At 46.7% G+C, this 13,230-nt stretch overlaps 1 long non-coding RNA gene across 1 annotated transcript in view; it reads right to left on the minus strand.

The window, feature by feature from the left end:
- Window positions 1-4,259: 4,259 nt before the first annotated feature.
- LOC136292168 (uncharacterized) overlaps window positions 4,260-13,230 on the minus strand; it is a 34,657-nt gene continuing 25,686 nt past the window's right edge. The window contains exons 2-3 of the long non-coding RNA XR_010721845.1: window positions 5,506-5,586; window positions 4,260-4,320 (exon numbers count right to left, since the gene is read on the minus strand). This is a non-coding gene — a long non-coding RNA (uncharacterized lncRNA). The remainder of the gene's footprint in view (window positions 4,321-5,505; window positions 5,587-13,230) is intronic.

The raw sequence follows: 13,230 nt of genomic DNA on the forward strand, positions 1-13,230 counted from the left end.
CCAGCACCTCTTGTCCCAGGGGTCTGCAGGGCAGGAGCTGTGCCTCAGTGTCCTGCCCGTGGCAGGCACAGCCAAACACACAGCCTGGGATGGGCACTGGGATGGACACGGATCAAGGGCTGCCCGTGGCTGCTCTGAACAGGCACCTGGAGATGCTGCAGCCCAGATAGAGCCCACTGACATCCCAGAAATGCCCCAAGGAACAGCTGGCATTGCCTGGGAATGTCGATGCATTGGGTTTGCAGAGGACCTCAGACAGCAATTCCCAGTGCCGACCTCCTGGAGCTCCCACACACCCACCAGGTATGTCCCAACCAGCCCCAGTCCCTTCCAGCCTGGGGCATCCTCCATCAGCAGTGCTAAAGCCAAGGGAATTTCTCTCACAGAAATGGAATCCCGAGCAATGCCCTCGGGGATGCCTTAAAATAAAAGGTTAGAGGTGGGTGAAGTTTTGTTTGGATGAAGTTTGGAGTTTTTCAGGGAGCCAGCTGGAAGTGCAGAACTGATGGGAGGCTTTCTCAGGTGGGTCACACTGCAGGTGCCCTGAAGGCAGGGATGTGCATCCCTTTCCTCACGGGAAAGAACTCCCAGAGGCCACTCCCGAGGCTCTGGAATGAGTTCAGCTCCTGCAGGGAGAGACGTCCTCCCGTGGGCACAGGGGCTGCCTCAGCACAGTCCAGCCAGCACCTTCTCCTGCTTGGAAACATCACCTGGAGCCCCAGCTCAGGGGGGTGAAATCTGCTGAATTCCCGGGAAATCTGTCAAGGCCCCCCCAGGGACATGGCTGGGGGATGAGGGTTATAAATAGCAAATTCTGTGGAATATCACCCTGTCCTTATCCCATCCTGTTGAGCTTCCTTGGAACCTCTGCTGGTTCCTGGCACAGCTAGTTTAAAGTAGGCAGCTCTGCATGGGAATATCCATGCTCCAGGAGGCGCTGTGAGGTTATTCCAGCAGGAATTCAGCAGGGAATTCAGGGCTATAGTTCTAATTCATCTAAACAGCAAAGCTGAACCCCAAATCTGGGCACCACATAGAGAACAATCTCTGTGCTGCGCTGTCAGCCCAAGCCCTGGGGCTGGGAAATTTCAGCAGCCAAATGGGTGGAATTATCTAAATCTCAGCACCCAGCATCCCCCAGAGGGACAATCCAAGTCCCAGGGTGGGAGTGCTCGTGTCCTTCCCCTGCTGCTGGCAGGACAAATTCCCTTTTGCACAGCCGGCCCCGGTTGGCCGGGAGCTGAGAGCAGGAGGGGCAGGAGAGCGGATCGGCTGCACAGGAAGCGCCAGGAGATGAGGCTGCTAGAATCTCATCTGAATCAACTGAAAACGTTCTTTCCCTAGAAGAAGACAGGAGCCAAAGCAGATCCCTCCTGGCCAGGCTGGTGGGCAGCAGCTGGATCGACTCTGAGAGAAAACACCGTGCCCCTGCCCGGAGCTCTGACTCTTTTTCCTACCAGCTCTTGGGCAGCGTCAGGGCCACCGTGAGGGAGTTCAAATCCAAATAAAGCCTAAAGCCCACTGAGTGAATAATCCCAACAGAGAAATGCATTGTTGTCATAAAAAGCTTAAAGATCTGTTAAAAATGCCATGACAACACTGTAATGGGATTTCCAGGAATCTTCTTAATGCTCTTGGTTCCATTTTTATGAAGTTTTAGTCCCTCAATGGGCAGCTTGTAGAATTTATCCTGGGATTTAGAGATAGAGCAGGGTTGGTTTTGGATTGACCTTCACCTCTGGTCCCTCTTTGTGCAAACACAACTTGGGCCAAGGTTGATGAACTCATTACCTCAGCTTTTCCCTCAAAAATATCCCCTATTTCTTTCCCTGTAGATAAACTCAGATTTTGCCCCAAACTGTCCGCTCCTCACCTCCATTTACCCTCAAAGTGTCCATTCTGTTCCCCACAGGGGCCCTGGTGATGCCAGGGAGGTCCCTGTGCCCACAGGGCCTTTCTCCTACCCCTCCCCTGCCTGAGGCTGCTCCTCTGCTCTCTCTGCCTGTGTGGGGCACCAAAAGGGAAGGTTTCAGAAAACATTTCTGCAATTAATTCATGATTATTTCCAGTTCCCCAGCCATTAAAGCCTGGCAATCCCCTGCAGCAAGAGCTCATTGCACATCCACAGAGGCAATTCCAGCATCTGAAAGAAAGGAAGGAAGAAGAAAAAGGGGATTTCTTCTGTTTCAGAGTTATTTCAAGTTCTCAGACTCAAACCAGCCTTTGCTTTTGATTGTGGCTGGGTGAATCCTGAGCAGTGGGCACAGGTCCTGTCATTCATGCTGATGTGTGTGATGCTTTCTGGGGGAAATCAGCTGATTTCCAAAGTTCACTGCCTGATCTGCACAGGAGAAAACCTCTTCCATGAAGGGATTTTGCTCCATCTAATCCCATCTGCCCTGGCAACATGTGGATATTGCCAGGCTGGGGCAGCACAGGCAGAGGCACCTCTCAGCACTCTGCTCCAAACACAGCTCTGGGCTTCTTTGCAAACTGCCTCTGCCAGGAGGTTTTTCTCCAGAAGAACTCAAGGAATGGCTCATGGCAGGGTGGAGATTAAGTTATCACAAAGGGAAGTAAAGGATAAATATTCCTGTAAGAGCCTTTGGGATCTGCTGGGTTGAACTGGGAAGGGGACATTCATTCCCTGCAGTGCAAGTACCCAACAACTTCCAACACAAAAGCAAACACTGTCAGGTGGAGTCTGAAAGCACCACTTTGACAAACTTCACTGTCATTCTTCTTTTCAGAGACTTTTTCCATCAAACTCTGAAGCTGATAAGCCCAAAAGTTCTGTCCAGCTGCTCTGGAACAAAAGGACATTCTCAGCAAACACTCCCAACACGGCACAGAGGCACCACAGGAGCTCGTGTGTGGGGCTGGGCAGGGCTGCACACCGTCCCCAGGTGGGGTGACAGTGACAGCAGCAATGCCCAGGGTCTGATGGCACAACGGAAACAAAGGCCAGCAATGCCCACGGGAGGGGCAGGTTTAATTCTGCAGGAAATCTCCAGGCAGGACAGAAACTCTCAGGGTGCACAAAATGCAGCATCTGTCACCCTGATCCTGGGTGAACTCAGTGTGTGGGGCCAACCCCTCTCCCCCCCAGGTAAACACTGACCTGACCTGGATCAGCCCCAAACACTGCCCCAGTTCTCACCTCCAACCTGCTCCTGGGGCTGCCACCACATTCCTGACAAGGTGCCAAAGGCCCCTTGGGACAGGGCTCTCTCTGGGGGCTGCAGGGACAAGGGCAAGGACAGCCTGAAACCAGGGCAGCTGCCTCTGGAATAGCAACACTGGGGACAGCTGGGGTCTCGCCCCACACCACGGGCAGGACCAGCGGCCCGCCAGTGCAGGCTGGTGGGGCTGGAGCCCATTGGGTTTGGCTGCTCAAACACCAAAGCTTTGGGCAGAGATGGGACAAGTTAAGTTGTTTTTCCTATTCTGAAAGAGGAGAAAATGGAAATTGTCCACTGTGGAAGTAAAGGTTCCTGGATTTTCCAGTTCTGTTCTGATTCCGCACTATAGGGTTCTATTCCCAAAAAATGAGAGGTGACACCAAATAAAAGTGTCCCTTTTCAACATTTTATTCCCTACTTTTTTCATACATAAAAAGATGCCCATTTTTTCTAATTGCATTCTTTGCCTAATTTGAACAGAACCATTTTCATTCCTGGCCCCACTTGTGAGTTATTCAATTCTTTGCCATCAGTTACTTTGGACAAAGGAGGAGAAGGATCTGTGTCCACAAGTGTGTCATCCAACAGGGAACACCCCTGGGCCATCCCCAGCCTGGGCTGAGCTCCCTCACTCCCCCATTCTGGATTCTGCCTCCAGTGCAGTCGGAGTTTTCCCCCATTTTCCATGTCTAGAGACAGGAAATTGTCCTGGTCAGGGTGTAAGACCTTAAACTGCACATTGATCTGTGGGGCTGGGACTGGGATTCCAGCAGGGAATTCATGGTTTTACAAATAAAAACTATTCCAGGGAGCAGCACTGAAAAGTTGGGAGCTGCTGCTTCACCACACGGTGTCAGCAACAGAGCGAAAACACAAAATGTGTATTCAAAAACAAGGATAAAATGATTCCTCCTGCTTTTAGTGGGACCAGGGCTAATTCTGCCCTGCAATGACAAAGAACTTCTCCCTCAGACCCCCAGAGACCCCTCAAAAAGCCAAAGTGCAGCAGGGAAGGAAGGAAAGGCACCTCTGCCTCACCTGCTGGGAACAGCACCGGTCCTGCAGCGCCTGCGGACTGTGAATGTGTCTGGAGCCAAAAGCACCTTGCCAGGCTGGAGGGACTTTCCTAAAGCACCACCTATGGGAAGCAAAGGGCTATGGAAGACATGGAGTGGGAATTTACAATAATAATCATATTAGTGGGAAAGAGCAACAGGGGAAGCAACAATAATTCCAAGGGAGCAGGGACGATGCTGAGCTTTAAACAAGGTTTGAGTGAGGCACCATCTCCTGGGATCTCTGATGCACAGCTCAAGGTCTGGGATTACAGGAACAGTGCAAATTCCCACTGTCCAATCCCTGGATTTGCCTCCTGCCAGCACTTGGCACCTTGGACATGTTTGGCTCAAATGCTCCAGTGCTGCTCGAGGAGATGGGGAAAATGGGCATTTAACCCATTCCCACAGGGCTGGCTCCGAGCTTTGGCTGGGGAAAGCATTTGGCACCTCTGGCATTTCAGTGAAATCAGTTTCCAGCATTTTGCAGATACACTGAATAAACCCAGGGCACATAAATAAACCTTTCTCCACAAGGACAGCCCCAGGGAATACACAGTTTTCCCTATGCCTGGTCAAATAACCCAGGAGACAGATTTTGAGGAGAGATCTAGAGTCTTGTCTCTGGCTGTAAAACACTTGCAGAGGCTTTGGAGTTCATACAAGCTTGTCAGGATTTGGATATTTCATTTAAATTCCATTCATATACTAAGGAATTGGAAGTGTACTAAAGGTACCTTCATTCACACTTTAATTTTAAGCCCTCTGCCACTGATAAATTTGGATGTTCTTTTGCCAGGAACACCCCACCTCTGCTTCTTCAGTCATCTTCATGTGGGAGATATAATAAATATGGAGAAAAGTTTGGAGTGCAGCTTCCAAGTGAAGTTTCCTGCTAGGAAATTACTCCAGCTCTCTGCTACCTTGGGCTGTTCAAACACAGCCTGGCCCTTCAGGGCTGCAGACTGAGCTGCACGACTTGTGAGCTGGCAAATAACAGCAGCTGAGGTCTCATCCCAACTGTACACAATATCAGGGATTAGGGGCCCCATATGGATACATGCAGGCAGGTTTGGGTCACTTCAGAAAGCTTCAATCCCTGTTTTTCAGAGATTCCATCAGGGATAATGACCTTTCCACAAATACCTCCTAAGGCACGTGAGAACCTGAGTAAGAAAATGGAATCAAACCCTTTGTTCCATTGGCCTCGTGCCCCAAATGCCAATGGGACAGACAAGTCCCACTCCTTGGAAGGCAATGTCTCCTACCTGGACCTGTGCCTTCCCCAGCCTTTGGTGGCCGCTGTCTCCATCCTCCCACACCTCCTCGGCAGGGTTGGCTTCCTCATCCTGTGAAGCAAACACAGGGACAGTCACAGCCTGCTCATCTCAAACGTGGGCAGTAGGGACGGGCTGGTGGCACCCTCTGCGTGGTACCATCCCTGCTCCACAGCCGTTCCTGTTCCTGGCTTGGCATCTCCTTTTAACGGGATGTTAAACCACAAACGTTTGCTCTGCTGGGGTTTGGGACATCAGAGACACCCCGAGGGAGCGGGCAAAGCTCCTGTTCCCACATCCTCTGCCCCCCAAAGTCCTGCTGGGGCTGGACAGAGCAAAGGAAACGTCTCAGTTCCTGCTGGAAATTTCCTCCTGTGCCCATAAACCCAGAGAAATTGTGGCTGCTCCATCCCTGGAAGTGTCCAAGGCCAGGCTGGATGGGGCTTGGAGCACCCTGGGCTAGAGGATGGAATGGCAGAGGATGGAATGAGATGATCCTTAAGGTCCCTTCTCACTCAAACCGTTTTGGGATTCCATGATCTCTCCAAGCATTTATTTTGCACTGTTTCCTCTCAAATTAAAACTCCCAAATTTAAATTATTTGTTAAAGGAAGAATTTAAAATTATTCCCGGAATAAAAAGGGGAGCGTCAAACATACAAGTATCATTCCTACATCCATCAAATCATTATTAATTGGGAGCCTATTCCCTCATCTCTCTCCTTGTTTTGCTTTCCTGGAAAACCTTATGATTCCAGAGTCTCTCAGGGAGATGTACTGGGATTACTGGAAGGCTTGCTCTGTCAGAAATCCAGGGGGGTTTATAACACTTGTTCCTCTGCATCTTGATCCTTTAACCAGCTTTCCCCAAGAACGGTGTTGTGGGAGAAGTTTGGAACTACTAGAAATCGATCAGGTTCACATTTTCCCCCCACTGTTTCCCAGCTACTTCCAAACTTTTGGAATTACTCTCAAACGAGGCCTAGGAAACTACTCTGAAAACAGCAATCAGAGGAACATCATGAAAAGAGACAACCACATCCAGCAGCAGCCAAAACAATCCTAGTGCTGTTCTCACCTGATTTCCAGGTCCTCCTGCCAGAGCTCCCAACAGCCATTCCTATTCCTAAACATGAGCTATGGAAGACATTCCTGCTCTCCTTGAATGTGAGGAGGCAGTTTTGGACGTGTTCTTTGCCATGGAATTGGATGACAGAGTCCAGAGGGTCTTTGTGTCCCTTCCAAGACAAACCACCCTGTAATTCCATAGTATGATCAGCACCTATCCCAATTCCATTTTAGAAACATCCTCCCACTAACCCAGGACTTCCCCCCTCCTCTTTTTGCTCCACATCAGGGATGTGTTACTAAGTGCCAGAGGCATGGGATGCCTCAGCATTCCCTGGGGATGCCATTTGAGGCTGAACTTATGCCCTCAATGCTCCAAAATGCCCTGTTGGCCCCCATTCCAACTGGGAATTTATCAAACAGCAGTGTGGGGTGTTTGGCCCCTCTCCCATACAACCATTGGGGCAGTTCACATAGAATGTGACTGAGTTACTGGGTCTGGAATTCCTGGCTCAAAATGCAAGTGTTGGAATATCCTCTCCTGGGAATATCCAGAACAGGAGGGTGCCTGGAAGCCATGGGTGAGGGGCAGAGTCAGATGAACAATCCTGAACTGGTTTTCAGGGGATGCATCCCCAGCCTGTGGCTGCAACAACTCCAAAGCTGTTCCTTTCCCTTGGGACAGTCAGGAAAAACATCCCCATTATGGATTTCTGACAGGAAAAACCTCACAGCTATAGGATACTTGGCTCCTCCCAAATCCAGGCCAGCATGCCAACAGGCTCTAAGGAATAAACAACAGGAAAGACCATCTCAAGGTGCACACCATGAGCTGGGCACCACATTCCTCACTGGAACTGGGCTGTTCCCTTATCTCCATGACAGTCAGGAGTATCCCCATTTCCTCACTCTTACATTCAGCAGAAGGAGACAACAGCACCCTTAAACACCCAGTGTGTGATCCCAACAACCCAGGGAAAACCACCTTGGTCTGGGGAGAAATGTAATGCCCAATTTTGCAAAAAAACCAAATGGCAAGACTGGAAACATTTCCAGGCATGGAGCCTCCCAGCTCTGGAAATGCAGCTCCCAGGCTTCTTCCCATGGAGACCCCAAACCTGCCCCTGACTGGGCTCAGGGAGAAAACCCCACCCATTTCACCAAGCCTGGGACAGAGCAAATTCCATGGACAGCCCAGGAGGGTACCCCTGACCTTGGCAAGGCATTGAACAGGATGATCTGTAAGGTCCTTTCCAACACCGATCATTTCAGGAGTTTCAGGTGGATCTGAGCAATTTCTCAGCTCACAACCCCTTCCCAAGCCTCATCCTCTGGGCTGTCTTTCCCAGACCTTTCCGGGGAGGGAAGCAGTGGCTCCTCTCCCCAAACACACCCGCTGCCAATTGCTGTGCCCTGCCCAAAACCACTTGCTGACACGAGGGGTTGATCTATTGTCTTGGCTGTTTTCTATTATCCAGCACTTCAGGGACTCCAGAGTTGGACAATCAGGATCAATCCCAGGTTCCAGGTACTGGCACAAAGCAGCTGCTGTGCTGGAAGTGGCAATTTCAGAGGCTTCTCTCCCCTTAGCTGGGAATTCAGTGCTGGAAAGGACCTGGCAGTGATCGTGGATTTATCTGCTCCTATGGATTAATCCCCAACAGTCACTGCAAAGTGCTGCTGGAGCATCTCTCCACAGAAAAAAGCTGTGCCCAGTCCAGAGGGTCTTTAGTGGAGTCTCTGCCCAGTTTCCCAGGATGGATGGGAAGCTGTTACCGACAGGCTGCATCTCAGGAGAACTTCAGTAATTTGCTGAAAGCTTCTAAGACAGGGACTAGTTTCCAAGTCTAAGGAAGCTCAAATCCAGCTCCAGGCTTCCTAATAAAGTTCTGCAAAAATGTGTTTGTGTGTAGGAATCTTCTTTAAACCCAATTTCAGGGAAGAGTTGCCTGAGATTTCAGTTAACATTTAAACCAGCCTGTGACATATCAGACAGAAACAACTATTTAATAGCTCCTTTTCCCCAGCTGCATGGCTCAGACTCAACACTTTGGCTCATGTGGGAAATGGACAGGAAGTGCAGAAACAAGTTCAATCCCACCTTCAAGCAATTCCCGACAACACGATGACCCTCCAATGAAGTCCCAGCTTGGAACAATGCTATCCTGTCTGTGGCAATGATCTGGATGAGTGCAAGTACTCTGAGCTGGGAGTGACAGTTCCTGCACCGCTTCCTGTCCCTCACCAAAGCCCCAGGAACAGGGATTAGGGGAGTTTGGTGTGGCTGCAGGCCCACTTATGGCCACAGGTGTCTGGATGTGAATGGTGGCCCTTCTCCAAAGGAAAAAATACTCAGGCCTCCAGTGTCTTGAGGTCAGGTCAGAGGCAGCATCTGGGAGTCCAAGGGCAGCCAGAGTCTGAGTTGCTGGCAGTTTTGGTCTGGGAGAAATCCTGTGATATTCATGATTTTAGCAGGCAGCAGCCACTTTTGGCCACAGGTGCCTGGATGTGAACGGTGGCCGTTTTCCATGGGAGTCAAAACTCATCCCCCCAGTGTCTCAAGGTCAGGTCAGAGACAATAGACGTGCTACTTTTAAATTAAGTCAAATGTTTTAGCAGACCAATCTTACATCTTCTATGCATTGCTATATTCACTCCTTTTATTTCTATGAGGGGCAGTGCCTAAGGGAAAAAACTTGTAAAAGTGAGATAATTTAAAGAAAACTCCTCTTGCTTCCTTTGAAGTTACTAAAAAGGGTATTATGTGAGTAAAAGTATTACTATTATTTACATATTAATTTTTGACTTATAAATCTTAATGTATCTTAATTCTATCCAGTTTATCTGATCAGTAATAGAACTGATCCTTCTCTTACCTACTATTCTGAAAGACGACTTCTGATCTTTGTGGATACCAAACAGAATCATTATGTTAGCCTGGGAAACCTCTGAAATATTGATCCTACCTTGAAAAAAGAATCTCTGTCTCTGTAGAAATGACAGCACAACCTTCAAGACAACAGGAAGTCCATAAGTCACAAAATATTTAAGCTTTTTCTTAAAATAACTAAACTGCAGTGATGAAGTACTAGAGTACCTTTCAGTTCAGTTTCAGTACTCAGTGACATGCCATAACAGTTTTATTTTACTTCCCTGGGTTGCTGGGCAAGGAAAAAGCCTTTTGTAGACCTTCTGAATGGTCAAAAAACCTGCTCTTGCCCAGAGAAGCCCTTCCACCTGGGGAAAGGCATGGTAGAAGGGGAGAGTTTGTCTTAAATACCTACTAGGGCTGCAGGGACATGGAAATCTGCTGAGCATGACATGGAAAAATGCAACAGGTGAGGAGCTGACAAAAGGTACAGACAACAAAAATGAAAGAACAGCTAGGCTTCACAGGTAGGAATGTGGAAGTTGCATGAAAAACAGATGAATTCCACAGATAATTGAAGGAGAGTGCTGGCGATTTTCTGGAGAGTAGAGGCCAGCAGCATTTGGGTAACTGCCCCAGTAGCACCACAAAAGACAGGGATTATCTAGGTAATGGCGTCAGAAATGCCAGATCTGGGTATAGATGCAGCAAAACTGGGACCAAGAAAAGAAGAGAAAGAAAAGACTGGATAGAAGAAAGGGAAGTAAGCCAGCAGGGAAAAAAGGGACAGGAAATGGGAAAGGGGCTAATAAGCTATGAAAATCATGTTGCCTTGGAGTGCTTGCTGGGAAGGATTCTGTTCCAACATCTCAGCCTATATCAGGACAGCAGTGGTGCTACCCCCTGCCTCATAAGAGCCTGCTGAGTGTTTTGTGAGTCCTCACACTCCCAGTGAGCTAAACACTATCGTGGCAATTACTTCAATATCACTGAATCCAACACAATACAGAAGCCAGCTCAAATATTCTGCTTTTGTCCAGTGCCCGAGTTACCAGATGAACAGAGGGCTTTATTAACCGAAACAAAACAAGAACAAAACCACTGAGGACAGCAGCATGCACTCATGCAAGAGATTTAGAACTCAAAATGCCCTTCAGAGCAACAGATGTTGGGGTTTGGTGTTTTCGAACAAGCACATCTCAGCTTAGATAAGCAAGCATAGACCCACATGAAAAAAACCCAAAACCACAACCAAGTCTTTGTGCCATATAGTAAATGTCTTCTTATACATTTGATCTAGAGTTTGGAATTTCCTCACTGCCAGTAGAGGAGAGTTACACCATCACTGGCTGCCAAGAGGATATCATTTATAGAAAGACCTTGATAACTAGCACACTTGGGAACCAGGATAAGGACTACTCCAGGACCTTATATCATGATTTACAAAGCAGTCTAAAACTGCATTTTAGATAATCTTTAATCTGGATTAGTTTTCAGTAACATTTTGCCTCAATGGTCAAAGCATATGACTAATTCAATATGTTATATTCATCACAGCACTGAGTTTAACTATTGGCCCAAGTTAGAGTTCCACTGCCCACTTAAACCTGACATGTGGCTCCTGGCTGTATATAAATGCCAATTTTAGCCATTTCTGACTTGGATTTTAGTAAGAGCATCATTTGCCTCTCACTCTCAGAAGCAGAAAGAACTGCCAGCCTCTGGCTGTGCATTTTCATAGTTATTTTCCTATTTCTGAACATCTTGTTTTATGGAGCTTGTGTAAAAACATGGGTGAGCATCTGCACCACAGGCTGGTGGAACTGTTAGTAACTAATAGGGGAGACATCTTACTATCTGAAAGATGCTGTTCCTACACTTTGCTCAGAAAGTATCACTTTCCATCCCACAGATGTTTTCGGCCTAAAGCCTCTTTTCAAGCCACATTCAATGCAGCAATACAAGAAACAGAGCCCTGTAATGCAAACAAATAAGGTTAACTGAAGAAAAGGGGCTTTATTTTTTTTTTTTAACTAGAGGAGAATACAAATGACGGAGTATGCCCAGACCCTGCTCATCCCACTATTTTAGGCTACCTAAGCAATGACATGCAAACAGGCTCTGACACAGGGAAATGTGAGAAAAACTAGAATAACATAGTTAAAACAAACCCCTAAATTAATGGAGAAATATAAAGAACAACTCACAAAAAGTGTTTATCTAAATTAATCCAAGAGTCTCTCTGTCTTCAGAGACTCTTCATTTTTCTTTATTCTTTAAATCAATCAATTAATAAAAGCACTGATCAAATTAACAAAGGCAACATAATACTATTATTCCATGTTTGATGGGACAAGACTGTTTTCTGACACTGCTTAGTTGAAGTGGAATGCCATTGTATTGGAAACTTTCCGAAGAGCCTTTGCCATTAGAAAAGAAGGCAAGTTTGTCACGTGCCCTTTCACTGCACTTCTTTTCCAAACCAAAGAAAAGCCACACAAACAGTCTAATGAGACACCCTGCAGGCTTAATCCTTTCAGACACTGCAGAATCAGCTTCATCTACTTAAAGGCAGTTTTTGAAACAGCACTGAACTAGAAAGTAGCTAAGGTACACCATCCTCACTGTGTTTGAGGAGCAGGAGTCTTTCTGCATACACTGCAAGCCAGACATTTAGGAACCAGCATCAGGCACTGGAAACAATATTCTAACGTAGCCAGAAACCTTCAAGATGTCTCCCAGTGTGTACTGCAGGGGTTTGGAACATCAATCTGGAAACACTGCATACAAAATTCTTGACTTAAATGAGTTGTGCTGCAGCCCCACTCAGCTTTTTTGCAAAGGCTTTGTGCAACAACTACTACTGACAAGAACCAAAACAACAACCAAAAAAAAACAAAGACAAAACTATTTTCCCCAAACCCCCTGACATTTTTCTTAGGTCCAGGAAATGCAAACAAACCCAGAGATTTTGAGATCCCTTCGGCATGTTGGAAACATTGCAGGTATTTGATAATCCTCAGTTTAGTCATCAAGAATACCCTTAGGCAAACTTTACAGAGCTTCAGGGCTATTTTTAAAACGCAGAGTACTCCTGAAACAGGAAACTGCTCTCTACTAGTTGCCAAGAGTGTTATTGAGGAAAAAAGGAGTTAAGTCCTAGAAATGTAATGAGAAGGATTATTGCAACATGAAGCCACCTTCATGAAACAAATTATATCTGGAAAAGAATTCAAGTCCCATTAGAAACCAATGGAAGCAAGTTTCAAAATGATGGCAAAGTAATTTTCTTCCAAATTACTTAGCTAATTTAAATGTGTTAAACCATTAAATTAACAAAACACATTTTTAAGTTACAGTGCTTTCTTTAAAGAGAAACTTTGAAATCTCACTGGATTCAAACATGGTCTAAAGGTTAATTAGTTTTAATTGTCACACAAAAAACCAAACCTTTATCTTAAGGTTTTTTAAAATGTGCTAGGGCCCATCCTCCCATTCCATTTCCTTCATTATCACACCAAGACCATGTGATTGAATGAAAAATGAGCTACTGCACACTAAAAATTAAATCCTCAATCTCCCATAAAACCAGCATGGAGAAAACAGGACTGAGAACAACTCTGATAGCAGAACAAGAAGAGACAATTAAATTCACATGTATGAAAGTATCAGAAAATAACTGAATTTGGAGTTTTTTTCTGTCAAATATAACTAGCATCTTACCAACGACTTTTTTTTTTTTAAGTATTTCAGGTGAAATAGGACACTCTGTGAAAACTG

The sequence above is a fragment of the Chamaea fasciata genome, unplaced genomic scaffold (assembly GCF_029207755.1).
Source record: "Chamaea fasciata isolate MVZ Bird 193981 ecotype frontalis unplaced genomic scaffold, bChaFas1.0.hap1 SCAF_7, whole genome shotgun sequence".
Taxonomy (NCBI): Eukaryota; Metazoa; Chordata; class Aves; order Passeriformes; family Sylviidae; genus Chamaea; species Chamaea fasciata.